At 44.8% G+C, this 14,100-nt stretch overlaps 1 long non-coding RNA gene across 2 annotated transcripts; it reads left to right on the forward strand.

The window, feature by feature from the left end:
* The first annotated feature begins 83 nt into the window (after positions 1 to 83).
* Positions 84 to 12,516, forward strand: LOC124238951 (uncharacterized). 2 transcript variants are annotated; one of them, XR_006888460.1, is made up of 3 exons: positions 84 to 196; positions 8,682 to 8,848; positions 12,015 to 12,516. It is a non-coding gene; the product is annotated as an uncharacterized LOC124238951 (long non-coding RNA). The 2 variants fall into 2 exon arrangements; XR_006888459.1 differs by lacking the exon at positions 12,015 to 12,516 and adding an exon at positions 9,023 to 10,045.
* Positions 12,517 to 14,100: the final 1,584 nt, after the last annotated feature.

Raw genomic sequence — 14,100 nt, forward strand, 5'->3', positions numbered from 1 at the left:
GGGCACATCAATCTTCTTAGCCTATGAGCGCCGGCTCGGGCTGTTGCCAGGAGGAAATGCTGTACCACTCGGGACCGCGGCCACTCAGCATCTCGACTGGATCACGGAGGTGGCCAATCATAAGCGGGCTTCTGGCTGCCCATAGCTAATCAGGATTGAAAGAGGCGAGTGCCTGGAAATGGGACGATCGGCAAGGGTAAGGGCGATGAGGTTATTGCAGGAGGTTTCTAACGAAAGGGTGGGGCTGTCTTTTTGGAGTGAGTAGGGCCCTTGCCCGGGACTATCTCGGTTTTTAAAACTAAAAGTTCTGTGCCTTGGGAACCCCCTCATTTGCCTGCAAACCGGGACATTTCTTGAAAGAAGCAGTTCCTGAAGGGGAAGGAGCTCCGAGGGTCATTAGGACAGGTCCTGAGGGGGGATGTCCTTGGGGTCATTAAACAGCAGTTCCTCAGTGAGCAGGGATTTAGGGGTCATTAGGAGCAGCTCTTGGGGCGGGGGGAGGAGATCCTGGGAGTCATTAGACGCACTTCTGGAGGGTGAGGGGGTTCCTAGAAGTCATTAGGAGCTGTTCCTGAGGGGTAGTGAGTCGCCTTAAGGAACTCCCCGATTATCAAGAGTGATGGGGAAGGAGGCGTACAGGACACTCTGATAGATCAAATAGAAAAGTAGAGTATCCACAACCAGAGTCATAAAAAGTGTACAAAATTACTCATAGATGAGTAATGGTGGAGTTCACTGGAAGGAGTTATGGAGTCAGATATGTGTTCAAAACCAGTTGCTCCTCTGAGCCTGGGTTTTCCCGTCAGTAAAATGGAAAAGATAATACCTCCTTTGCAGGAACTTTGTGAAGATGAGAGTTAATGTATGTTTGCAAAAAGGACGGTATTACATAGAACGGTATGGACGTAGACCAATCAGGATTTATCCCCTGGGGATGGGTACACGCTTCCCCCCTGGCCTCCCAAAAAGCAGATTTCTGTTTCAAAAAAGACAAGGGAATGACCGTTGGGTAGGCAACCAGTAGTCTTTCACAATAATTAGAAGGTTTTTGTCTCTTGACCTAGTAAGGTAATATATTAGGTAATAGATTATATTGAGTAGCTCACAAAATTGCTATGAACCTGAACAATTCAACTTGCAGGATACACAACAAGGAAAACCACTTCAAATCATGCCATAGAATTCATTCACCGCTGTTCTTGCTGCTGCCACCAAGCACAAGATGCTGCAGCTTGCCTCACAACTGGGCGGTCCTGGACATGGATACAGTTACCAGCATGGCTGTCAGTGCCACTAGGCCATGAATTTGATCTTGCTACATTTCCTATTGCTGCCAAAGAGACTTTTCCAAGATAGCTGCTACTTTGTATCACTAGCTTTCAATTGGTGTGTGCATTTCACAGTGGAGTCTAGATGGAGTTCTCTTGATACCCTCCCATTTCTCTGACCAGTTTATCTCAGTCACCTTTTTTAACTCATCTTTCCTTTCCCACCTCTTAAAGGTTGATATTGGAAGCAAAACTAATTTATGGTGAAAGAAGTCAAAGTTGTGTTACTTTTGGGTAGGGGACAGAGAATGCCGGGAGGCGGAGGCAGCGTAAGGACTGCTTCTGGGGTGTTGGTAATGTTCTCTTTCTTACTCTGGATGGTGGTTATTACACTGGTGTGTTCACATTGTAAAAATTTATTGAGCATGTGAGTTGTGCATAACATTTATTGTATATGATACCTTAATTTTTAAAATTAAATTATGAATTAATTTTTTTAATTTAAATTTGAAAAAAAAAAAAGAAAGAGAGAAAAACACGTTGATGTCCTAATGGCTCTCTGTCCTTTCCCCTCTTCTCCCATTCTACAAACTCTCCTTAGGTGTTTCTGGTTTCACAACCTACTAGCAGTATGACTCATGGCAACTTACTTAATTTCTCTAATCCACGGTTATAACTAAAATTGGAATAGTACTTCCCCTTCTTGGTTGTAAGAATTGAATGAGATAATGCAGGCAGAGCACTTAGAAGCTGAAGTGGCATGTAATGAGTGCTCGGTAAATGTTAGCTGTGCTGAGGGAGGAGGAGGAAGAGGACGGCGGCTGTGGTAGTAATGATCCAAAGCACTTCGCATAAAGCCTGAAACAGGAGCTCAGTATACTTAGGCTCTTAGACTTCACTCACATGCACACACTGATGCTGCCCGTTCTGTATACTCCAGAACAGTCTTCTCCCCTGAGTTCAGATCCATACATCCTCCTATCTCTGGCTCCCTCCCTGTGGATGTCCTCCAAGTACCTAAAACTCATATCCCCAATAAAAAGCTAATCTTTTTGCCCCACAAGTGAACTCCACCTCCCAGGTTTCCTATCTCACTTAGTGAGGCAGCCATCCACCCAATCGCCTAAGCCAGAAACCAGTAGGCAACTAGGGGCTCCGTGAGGCAGCCCATCACCTCACCCCATACGGCGTTCCACAAAGTAAGCGTTTGCCAAGTGCATAGGTTTGTTTATATGTCCATCTTCCTCCACTAGACAAAAGTTTCTTAAGAGTATCACTTTGGTCTTATTGGTAGTATCATTTAAAAATGTGTTCCACTGCCAGAAATAGAAAACCCTAGCAACTGTGGCTGAAACAACTATAAGGTTATTTTTCTCACTTAAGAATTCTGAAGGGGAGCATTTATTAGCATTGGCTCAGTGCTCAACAAAGGCCCCAAAGATACAGGCTTCTTCTATCTTTCTCCATCATACTTCACAACCTGGGTTTGGCCCTTGGTTGTAAGGTGATTGCAGCAGCTCCAGACATCGTGTCCACATTCATGGGGTTGGGGAGGAAAGGGACAGTATCAGCAGCACCTGTTCCTCCTATCAGACCCAGCCAAAAGTCACCCAGAATCTGCCCACCTGCGGTAATGAGTGGAACAGTCCTTTCCCTGCCCTCCTGATGTTTACAATCTAGTGAGGGAGACGGGCGTGAAACGAGTGCTCACGTAAACAAATAAAATCACAAAAGTTGTGCTTGCTATGGAGGAAAAAAAACCAGGGGAGAACAACATTTAGATGGACTTTACTAGCAATGGAGGCAGGATTTGGACATAAAACTGTTGTCATGGCATAAAGTCCATGCCGTGCTCCTAGCTTGAGGACGCTTCCCTGGAGCTTCCCTTTCGCCAGCTCCCAGCACAAGGCCTAGCACATAGTAAACATTACATGAGTAATAATAATGCCAATGTTATTAGCTTTAAAAGTTAACTATATTCGTTGAGCACTTATGATGTCCAAACCCTATGCTCAGTGCTTTATACACACAAAAATTTTTTACCTTGTCATTAACACTTTTCTTTTTAGAAACACAACTTTATTGAGATATAATTTATATACCATAAAATCTGCCCAGTTCAAGGGTATAATTTAATGATTTTTTAAAAATATTTACTGGGGCCAGCCCGGTGGTGCCGTGGTTAAGTGTGCGTGTTCCGCTTTGGCGGCCCGGGGTTCGCTGGTTCGGATCCCAGGTGCGGACATGGCACCACTTGTCAGGCCATGTTGTGACAGGCGTCCCACATAGAAAGTAGAGGAAGATGGGCATGGATGTTAGCTCAGGGCCAGTCTTCCTCAGCAAAAAGACGGGGATTGGCAGCAGATATTAGCTCAGGGCTAATCTTCCTAAAAAAAAAAAAAATTACCAAGTCATGTAACCATCACCCAATCCATTTTTAGAACTCTTCCTTCACCTCAATAAAATCTACCACTGTAATAAGATCCCTCGTGCCCAGTTGCAATCACTCTGTCCCCACTCCCAGCCCCAGGCAGCCATTCATCTACTTTCCATCTATACAGATCTGCCTTTTCATATAAATAGAACCATACAATATGTGGTCTTTTGTGTCTGGCTTTTTTCACTTAGCTTTTTTTTTTTTTTTCCATGAGGAAGATTCCCCCTGAGCTAACATCTGTGCCCATCTTCCTCTGTTTTGTACGTGGGTCACTGTCACAGCATGGCCACTGACGAGTGGTGCAGGTCCATGCCTGGGAACCAAACCCAGGCTGCTGAAGTGGAGCGCACTGAACTTAACCACTAGGTCACGGAGCTGGCCCCATTACTTAGTGTAGTTCTTTTTGAGTCATCCATGTTGTAGCATGCATCGGTATTTTGTTCCTTTTTAACGTTGAATAATATCTCGTAGTATTGATTGACATTTGGCTTGTTTCCACTTTTTAGCTATTATGAATAGGGCTTCTATCAACATTTATGTGCAAGTCTTTGTGTGAATGTATGTTTTCACTTCTCTTGGGTAGATAATAAGGAGTGGAATTTCTGTGTCATGTAGTAAATTTATGTTTATCTTTGTAAGTAACTGCCAAACTGTTTTCCAAAGTGGCTGTACCATTTTACATTCCCATCAACAATATATGAGGGTTCCCATTTCTCCACATCCTTGCCAACATTTGTTATTGTCTATCTTTCTGATTATAGCCATTCTACTGGGTGTGAATGGTATCTCATTGGGGTTTTAATTTGCATTTCTCTAATGACTAATGATGTTGAGCATCTTTTTATATGCTTATTAGCCATTCATGTATCTTCTTTGGTGAAATGTCTATTCAGATCTTTTGTCAACTTTTTAATTGGGTTGTTTGTCTTAATACTGAGCTGTAAGAGTTCTTTATATATTCTGGATACAAATCCTTTATCAGATATAGGCTTTGTAAATATTTTCTCTCATTCTGTGGCTTGTCTTTTTATTTTAATAATGTCTTTTGAAGTACAAGAGTTTTTAATTTTGATGAAGTCTAATTTATCAATTTCTTTTATAAGTTGTGCTTTTGATGCATTGACATTAACATTTATTTATATAGTTCTGCTCTGCCTCCAAAATATATCCAGAATCCAGCACGTCCCTCCACCTCCACTGCCACCACCCTGACCCCAGCCACCATCATCTGTAGCTGGATCAGGATCATTCTCTCTGCTTCTGCCCTTGCACCCCTGTGGTCAACACAACAGACAGAGTGATTCCTTAACACTAGAAGCCTGATCGTGTTACTCCTCCTCTTAAAACCATCAGACGACTTCCCATCTCATTCTGGAGAGAAGCCAAGTCCTTATAATGGCCTCCAATCTTCCCCCAGCCCTATCCCTGTGGAACTCCTCCCCCAGCTCACCCCTCCAGTTCCCTATTCCCCCATGTCTGGTGGCTTGCTCCCCCACCTCCTTCAGGGCCTTGCTGAGATGTCACCTCCTCAAGGAAGCCTTCCCTGACCACCACTATATCCTTTATTTATTTTTCTATTGTTTAACTCTCCCCATAGAATGCCCCCTCCCTGCACACAGGGATCTGTGTCTTGTTCACCAGGATCCTCAGCACTTAGGACAGCCCTGACTTTTTTTTTTGTAAAGATGATTGGCCCTGAGCTAACATCTGTGCCAATCTTCCTCTATTTTGCATGTGAGACGCCACCACAGCTTAGCGTGATGAGCTGTGTGTAGGTCCACACCTGGGATCTGAACTTGCAAACCCCAGGCTGCCAAAGTGGAGCACGGGTACCTAACCACTACACCACTGGGCTGGCCCCAGCCCTGGCATTTTTTTATGTTCACTAAATGTTTATGTTTTTTATGCTCACTAAACGTTTGTTGAGTGAACAAATGATATTCGTTCATTTCATCCTCACAATGAACTTCTGAAGAAGGCATTCTTACTGTCTCCATTTTATAAAGTGAGGAAACTGGATGTAGGGCAGTTGAGTAACTTGAAAAGCACAATGGACCTGAGGATATTTGTTGAATAAAGGAAGGAACGATGAACTGAATGAGTAAACAGACAGGAGGGATTGTGTATACTCGTGGTTCCTTTGGCCTTCACCTCTGGGGCAGTTGCATTCCAGCCCTTGCCTGTGGGCCACTGGCTGCTGAATGGAAACATTTTTCTGTGGAGCTTTGGGAGGCTCTGGGCAAAGGGCCTGACACCAGCTGCCCAGAAAAGAAGCCGTGATCCCCAGGAACACGATGACACAGCCTGACTGCTCAGCCCAGTCCGGGGTAGGGGTGGAGGGTGGGGGGTTTCTGCAGCAGCTCAGTACGTGTAAATAGAAAGAGAATTCCGCCTTAATTCAGCCCTGCAGACAAGATCAGTTGGAAAGACCAGGGTGTTCTAGCCTATGAAATATAAAAATATAAATATCAAAATGCTTAGAGGCAGACACATACATACCCACAAATACACCCTGGAATCCTCCGCTTAACACAAGCATAATTTTTCTTTCTAGCTGATTTCTTCTCACGCTCTGCAGAGGACGGCTCAGTGTTACAGGCAAAGGTGCAAAAAGCCTTGGTGAGCAGCAACAGCAGGCGCCCCCAGGCCACTGCGACGTCGCAGTCTGTCCTTGTTCCTTCACGTGCTCCAACTGTTCTGTTTGGGTTTTGTTTTGTTTTGAGCTCAGGCACCAAAATATCTTCATCTCAAGGCCAAATCCCATCCATGCTTCAAGACTGGACTCAAACTCTGCCATCTGTGCATTCTTTTATCTAAAGATGTTTTTAATAAGCACCTATCTTGTGCCTCCTCTGGGGACAGAGATGAGAACAGCTCTCTCCCTCCACTTGGATAATTATAGACACCTCAAACTCAGCAACAGCAAACTCCCATTTCTCCCCTAAACCTGCTCCTCCCGCAGCATTCCCCATCTCAGTAAAGGCACCCAGATTCATCCAGGTGTCCCGGTCACTCTCGGGTCTTCTCTCTTGCAGCCCACATCCAATCCTGTTGGCCTCACTTTCGAAACCGTATCCTGAATCCTGCACTTCTTCCTTCCCTCGTCACTACCATCCCACTCAAGCCACATCGCCTTTCCTCTGGACCACGGCACCCACTGCCCCTTCCAGTCTGGTCTCCCAACAGCAGCAGGAGTGATCTTTCTAAAGAGCAAATCTGAATTCCCAGCTCTATTGAAAACCCTTTAAAAGCTTCCTGTGCGCTCTCTGTGAATCCCAAGTCCCGTGCCCTGGCCTACAGGGCCCTGACTGATTTGGTCCCTGTCCACTCTCCATCCCATCCTGCACCACTCTCCCTTGCTCTCTGGGCTCCAGCCATGCTGGCCTTCGTTCTGGTTTTCTAAAACACTGCCTGAAGGAGCCTTTACAAGAGACTGCTTCCTGGCAGGATCCCCTCTGACTCCCATGCAAGTCCAGGTCCTGCCGTCCAATGCCTCTGTCGCTGCAGCACTTTCCCTGCAGAGCATCTGGGAGGGTCTGTAATTATAACATGTGTGAGATTTCTGTGACTGATGTCTGTTTCCCACCAGACTATGCCTCTAAGGGGAGGGACTTTGTTTTTCCACTGTTGAATCTCATCGCCTTGTACAATGCCTGGTTCATAGTAAGCACTCAATGAACATTCCTGGAATGCTGTTTGTGGAAAGAATGGATTCACGAAGCCACATGGATTGCAGTTTGTATAGTAGTTAAGCATTCAGGCTCTGGAGTTACACAGATCCAGGTTCAAATCTAGGTTCGGCTCCCTTCCTAGCTGTATGACTTATGGTGAGTTGCTTGACCTCTCTGAATCTCAGTCTTCAGCTGCAAAAGGAGATAACACAAGCTATTATACAGAGCTGTTAGGGGAATTAAATTTTAACAATGCAGGTAAACTGCTTGTCACATTGAAGTGCTTAGTAATGCTAACAGGTACTTTGATAGCACATAATAGGTGTGTACCCTGTGTTTGCTGGATTTCAATCTTTAGGACCTCATAGGAACTCAGACAGGAGTAGATGCAGAGAATGCCCTGAAAATGTGCCAGGGAGGAGGCTGGACAGGGTCCTCCGTGGAAAGGGGTCTAGACACAAGGTGTCTGGGGGGAGACTGAGGAGCACCACAGTTCTGGAGTCAAAAACTTCCCCCCAGGTCAAAATCCAGTCCAGGTCCAGGGCGACCCTTATTTAAAAAATATTGTTGGGCTGGCCCGGTGGCGCAGCAGTTAAGTGTGCACAATCTGCTTCAGCGGCCCCGGGTTCGCCGGTTTGGATCCCGGGTGCGGACACGGCACCGCTTGGCAAGCCATGCTGTGGTAGGCGTCCCACATATAAAGTAGAGGAAGATGGGCACGGATGTTAACTCAGGGCCGGGCTTCCTCAGCAAAAAGAGGAGGATTGGCAGATGTTAGCTCAGGTCTGATCTTCCTCAAAAAAAAAAAAAAAAAAAAAAAAATAATATATATATATATATGTCGTTGCTTGGTAAACCTCCCTTTGAGCCCTTCCTACTATTGGTGGGGGGATGCAGGGCTCTTCTTAGTTGAGGTGGTTGGGGGATGGGAAGTCCCTCTGGGAGCTGAGTAGGGCGTGTGCTCAGGGTGGGAGCAAAAGGAAGCCCCTCCCCAGAGGAGCTGAGGGTGGAGATGCTGAGGACCCGTCTTTAGGCAGCCCGGCCACAACTTCTCCTGACAATCAGATTTACTTCTTGCCTCAGGGCCAGGTCAAACTCCTCCTCTTTCGTCCACCTAGCAAACGTTTATCGAGTCCCTCCTTTGGGCCAGCCTAGGCTGGGAGGCGAGACATAGTCCTCGCCTTCAAGAAGTTCACAGTCCAGTGGAGGAGACAGATGAATCAAACCATAATTATAATGTCAATTTGCATTTCATTTCCGCACTGCAGCCCAGATAATTTCTTTGGTATTTTTTTCTTATTTTAGTATGTGAACAGCTGAAGGAGCAAGAAGAATAATTTCAGCACAGTGCTATGGTTACTGGACCGACAACACAGCTGGATGTGAGGCTGTCTGGTCGAGGACGGGAGGAGGGGGCTGAGACCCATCTCAGGACCTGGACTTGGATGAAGTGTGCCAGGAAGGGTGTCCAGGTGGGTGCGACCACAGCATGGTGTTTTTCTTTCTTTTTTGTTTTTGTTTTTGAGGAAGATTAGCCCTGAGCTAACATCTGCCACCAATCCTCCTCTTTTTGCTGAGGAAGACTGGCCCTGAGCTAACATCCGTGCCCATCTTCCTTTACTTTATACGTGGGACACCTGCCACAGCATGGCTTGCCACGCAGTCCCATATCTGCACCCGGGATCTGAACCGGTGAACCCTAGGCTGCCGAAGCAGAACATGCGAACTTTAAGCAGAACATGTGAGTTTAACCGCTGCGCCACCAGACCGGCCCCAGTGGTATTTTTCTTCCATTGACACATTCTTATGAAAAAACTGCATGTCAGAGGTAGAGAAACTAGAAAATGTATTTAAAATAGGGAGTATCAACCACTTGGAAAATCACTGCTAACATTTTGGTGCATATCCTTGCCAGCGGCTAATTTTAATATTCACACAAATCCCTGAGGAACTGGCAAAATACAAATTCCAATTCCGTAGGTCTGGGGTGGGGCCTGAGGTTCTGTTTCTACAATGCTCCGAGGTGATGCAGACATTGACGGTCTCCAAATTCACTTGAGCAAGGCTGTAAACTACCTATGTGTGTGTCTGTATTTTGGGTTGTTCCCAACTTTTTAGTATTACGAATGATGCTGCAGTGAATCTTTGCCCATAGAATTTTCAATATTTGTCTATTTCCTTTACATAAATTCCTAAATGTGTATCGCTGGGTCAAAGGTAAAGCATATTTTAAGGCTTTTGATACATATTGCAAATATTTCTTGAAAAAGGTAAAACCAGCTTATATCCCCACTAGCAATATCTGAGTGCCCGTTTCCTCACACCATAGTAACGCGTAACTCTTGCCAATTTGATAATCAAACAGGAGTACCTCATTGTTGTTTCAATTTGCATTTCTTTGATTAATAGTGAGGCTGAGTATCTTCCATATTTTTATTGGAATTTGTGTCTCTTCTTTTGTAAATTGCCTATTTGTGTCCATGCCCCTTTGTCTATTAGGGTGTTTACTTCTATTCTTATTGATTTGAAACAAGCTTTGGATTTAACTCTTTGTTACAAATGTTGAGCATGGTGTGCTTAAGAAACCACAAGTCGTTTCTTTTTGAAGATTGGCACCTGAGCTAACAACTGTTGCTAATTTTTCTTTTTCTCCCGGAATCCCCCTAGTACATAGTTGTATATTTTAGTTGTGGGTCCTTCTAGTTATGGCATGTGGGACGCCGTCTCAGTGTGGCCTGATGAGCGGTGCCATGTCCGTGCCCAGGATCCCAACCGGCGAAACCCTGGGCCGCCGAAGCAGAGCATGCGAACTTAACCACTCGGGCACAGGGCCGGCCCCCAGAAACCACAAGACTTTAGATAAGGCTGGGGTAAAGAGTTCAAGGAGAGATGAGCCAAGTGTTGAAGAAGAGCATGATGGGTCTCAGGTGCCAGCCTGGCGACACTGGGGAGGCTGAGAGGCTGCATGCAGCATCCTTGAGTCACATTACAGTTCTTGCTCTAGAAACCGCATGGCTGCATATGGCAGACAGCGCTTCCTCCCTTTCAGCTTACTTTTGCTTAGCACAGCTTAGCTTTGATCTCAAATTTTAGGCTTCATTTAGACTCCAACCAGTTTTTCTTTCTTTTATGTTAACACACAGTCTTCACATTGTTGTCACTTTTACTGAGGTACAGTAAAATCTGCAACCAGAATTGAGGGAGGGGAATTTTCCAGAAATCATCGAATGTCCAGTTGGAAGAAAAACAGGGAATGGCACACAAAAAAATTAAAAGATTATGGGAGAACAGCCATGTCAGGTAATAAAACAAAGCCACAAAAGTTAAATGGCTAGTTTTGGCTTAGACTAGCCAGACAGATGAATGAAACAGGCTCGACACCCAGAAGTAGACTCTGTACTTAGTATAGTAACTTCACATGTGATAAAAAGGAAGCATTACAAATCAGTGCAGGGAGAAAGGGGACCTAACAATTATGTGGGGGGAAAACCCAATTTAAATACTCACATTAACCCTAGACCTGAGTATTTTTAAAAATAAGAATTCCGAGAGATAGTAAACAGATGGAATCAGACTGATGGAGAAATCAGAGCTGAGAAAAACTACCGCCCAAGGTACCTGAGTCAGGGGTCATTCTTCCCAAGAGAAGCCTAGACAAGTTTTAAGCTCAGAGTCCACAAATAAAAAATCAAAGTGGACGACAGGGCAGACGTCAGAGTAATTTGGCAAAGGGACCCGTTAGCAAAGCCTCGATAGTTGCCATACCACCCTCCTCCTTCAACAACTGCTTAATACAGAACTAGACACAGTATCTTTAACCGTTTCTGGGGAAAATGTCTTTTACAAAGAAGCCCATACCAGGCAAAGTTAAAACTGAGAGTGAGTATAAAAGAAGGATATTTTCAGACATACAAGAACCAGATAGTTTATACTCCTATGTGAAAAAGTTTCACGAGGGAGTACTCCACCGAAGTAAAGAAAAAGACTAACGTGCTGTAGAAGAGCAGCTGTTGAGTGTGATCAGAAATGAAGGAAACGGGGGGCCGGCCCCGTGGCTGAGTGGTCAAGTTCTCGCGCTCTGCTGCGGCGGCCCGGGGTTTCGCTGGTTCGGATCCTGGGCGCGGACATGGCACCGTCCATCAGGCCATGTGGAGGTGGTGTCCCACATGCCACAACTAGAAGGACCCACAACTAAAAATATACAACTATATACTCGGGGGATTGGGGGAGAAAAAGCAAGAAAAAAAGAAATCAGAAAAAGGCTTATTTCAAATTGATGCTTGAAAGATTTTTTAGAAACATACAATTAAAATGCTGTTTATTAGTTTCCAATTTTTAGAATGAAAGACTTAATTGTACTAATAGAAAATAGGATAAACCTTGACAACATGAAATAAAAAATGGTAGTTGGAGGAGGGAGGAGGAGGAATCAAGGAAAGCGAGCTAATTTCCTCATTTTTCAGACAGAGTAATCAATACACACTGCCTGAGGTGAGAAATCAAGAAAGAGATGTTTAAATATATTGTTTAAAGTCATGAGGGGGCTCCAGAAGCAGTAAAAGTAAGAAGATATTTAATAAAATCCGGAGGCCCAGTGGGGAGGTCACATAAATGGACTAACTCCCTCATGTTGCCTAGAGGACTCACCAGGTGCTGTCTACCAAAATTAGAGGCAACTCACTACTTGAAGACAGGACGCTCACCACGCAAAGAACGACAATCAGAAGCTCCAGGGAAGAAAGCTGGAGCTGGGGAGGGGAGGGACGAAAGCTGAACTTTGGTATCTTTCAAGACTGTTGGAATTCTTTTCACCTATTTTATCATGTGCACCCATTTTTTCCTTAATAAAAATGTTGACAACCATTTAAAAGGCTATGGCACATCTATAACAGAAGAGTATGTAGCAGTTTAAAAAAATGAGGTCTTGGCATGGAAAGAAATCCACAATATACTTAAATGAAAAGGACTATTTGCAGGAAGATATGAATAATGCGATTCTAGTTGTATAAGAAAATAAAGTTGACATACATGTTGGTATATTCATAGGAAATGCCCAGAAGGAGAGAGATGAAATTGCTGTGACTCCCTCCAGGGAGTTGGGGGCAGGGAGAGAATGGGGACTTGAACATTTTACATTTCTCTCCTATCTGGAAGATTTTTGTTGTTTTTAAAAACAAGTATTTTTTTCTTTTTTTGAGGAAGATTAGCCCTGAGCTAACATCTGCCGCCAATCCTCCTCTTTTTCGTTTTCTTTTTTTTTTTTTTACTGAGGAAGATTGGCCCTGAGCTAACATCCATGCCCATCTTCCTCTACTTTATATGTGGGATGCCTACCACAGCATGGCCTAACAAGCGGTGCCATGTCCGCACCTGGGATCCGAACTTAACTGCTGTACCACCTGGCTTGCCCCTAAAAACAAAGTATTAATTGTACAATTTTAAAAGTTTGTCTTTTTAAAAGTTAAAGTAATATTAATTCTTTACAGAAAATTTGGAAAATTACAAAGAAAGAGATCACCGAATCTCACAACTCTTGGTGTATTTTCCTCCAAATATTTTTTTCTCGATGCATCTGACTGTTTCTAGCTTTAGGCAGGCAGCAGTGTGGAAAGAGCCCTGGAGTCAGGCAGACCTGGGAGTGACATCAACTCCACCAAATTCCAATCGGGGCCTTGAACCGGTTACTTAGCCCCTATGTACAGCCCTTCCCCATCTCAATAAATGCAACTTCATCCTTCCACTTGCTCAGGCCAAAAGTGGGGGCCAAAACATTGACCTCTCTTCCCTTGTCCAGTCCATAAGAAAATCCTTGTAGTTCTGCCTCCAAGACATAACCAATATCTGGCCACTTCTCACCACATCTAAACTCGTGCCGAAGTCCTCCCAATGGCCCTAGGAGCCGGCCCCCAATTCCTCTTTGACCTCATCTCCCAGTACTCTCTCACCGGTTGCTCATGGTGCCACGGCCACACCAGCCTCAACACAACAGACACATCCCCGCCCGGGGCCTCTGCTCCAGCTGCTCCCTCTGCCTGGACGCTCATCTCGAAGATGTTCAGGCAAAATCCCTCACCAGCTTCAAGTCTTCCCTCAAATCCCACCTTTTCAATGAGCTTTCCTCTGACCACCCTAATTAATAATTGTGCCTGACTCCTCCTATTCTAACTCCCCTCCCTCACGCCGCTTATCACTTTCTAACAAACCATATACTGTTTATTGTTTTTCATGTGCATCATTTCCTCCTACAAGAGTATAAACACCACCAGGGCAGAAGTCTTTGCTCAGTTCATTGATGTGACTAGCACATAGCAAATGCTCCGTAAGTAATTGTTGAATAAGTGGATGAGACCTAATTTCCTCATCTATAAAATGAGCATAATAGGACCCAGGCCATACATTGTTGTGAGGATCACATGAAAAAATAGATTTCAAATTACTTGCACGGCAGGGTTACCTAACCTCATTTAGGATGGTTAAGGATGGCTTTGGAAAGAAAGATTTCAGCAGAGACCTCATGAGCAGGAATTAGCTAGCTAGAGGGGGGAAGAGAATGTTCCAGAAGAATAGCTTGTGGGACGGTATGGAGCTGAATGATGAGCTAGGCACAAAACTTAAGAGTAGACTGCGTTATGGCTGGAGGGCAGGGGTTTAGGGGCGTGGATGAGGCAGTAGACGCCGGGTCCTGCAGCCTCAGAAACCTGTGGAGTTTGGGCCAACCATGAGG

Source organism: Equus quagga, chromosome 5 (genome assembly GCF_021613505.1).
Source record: "Equus quagga isolate Etosha38 chromosome 5, UCLA_HA_Equagga_1.0, whole genome shotgun sequence".
NCBI classification, from domain to species: domain Eukaryota; kingdom Metazoa; phylum Chordata; class Mammalia; order Perissodactyla; family Equidae; genus Equus; species Equus quagga.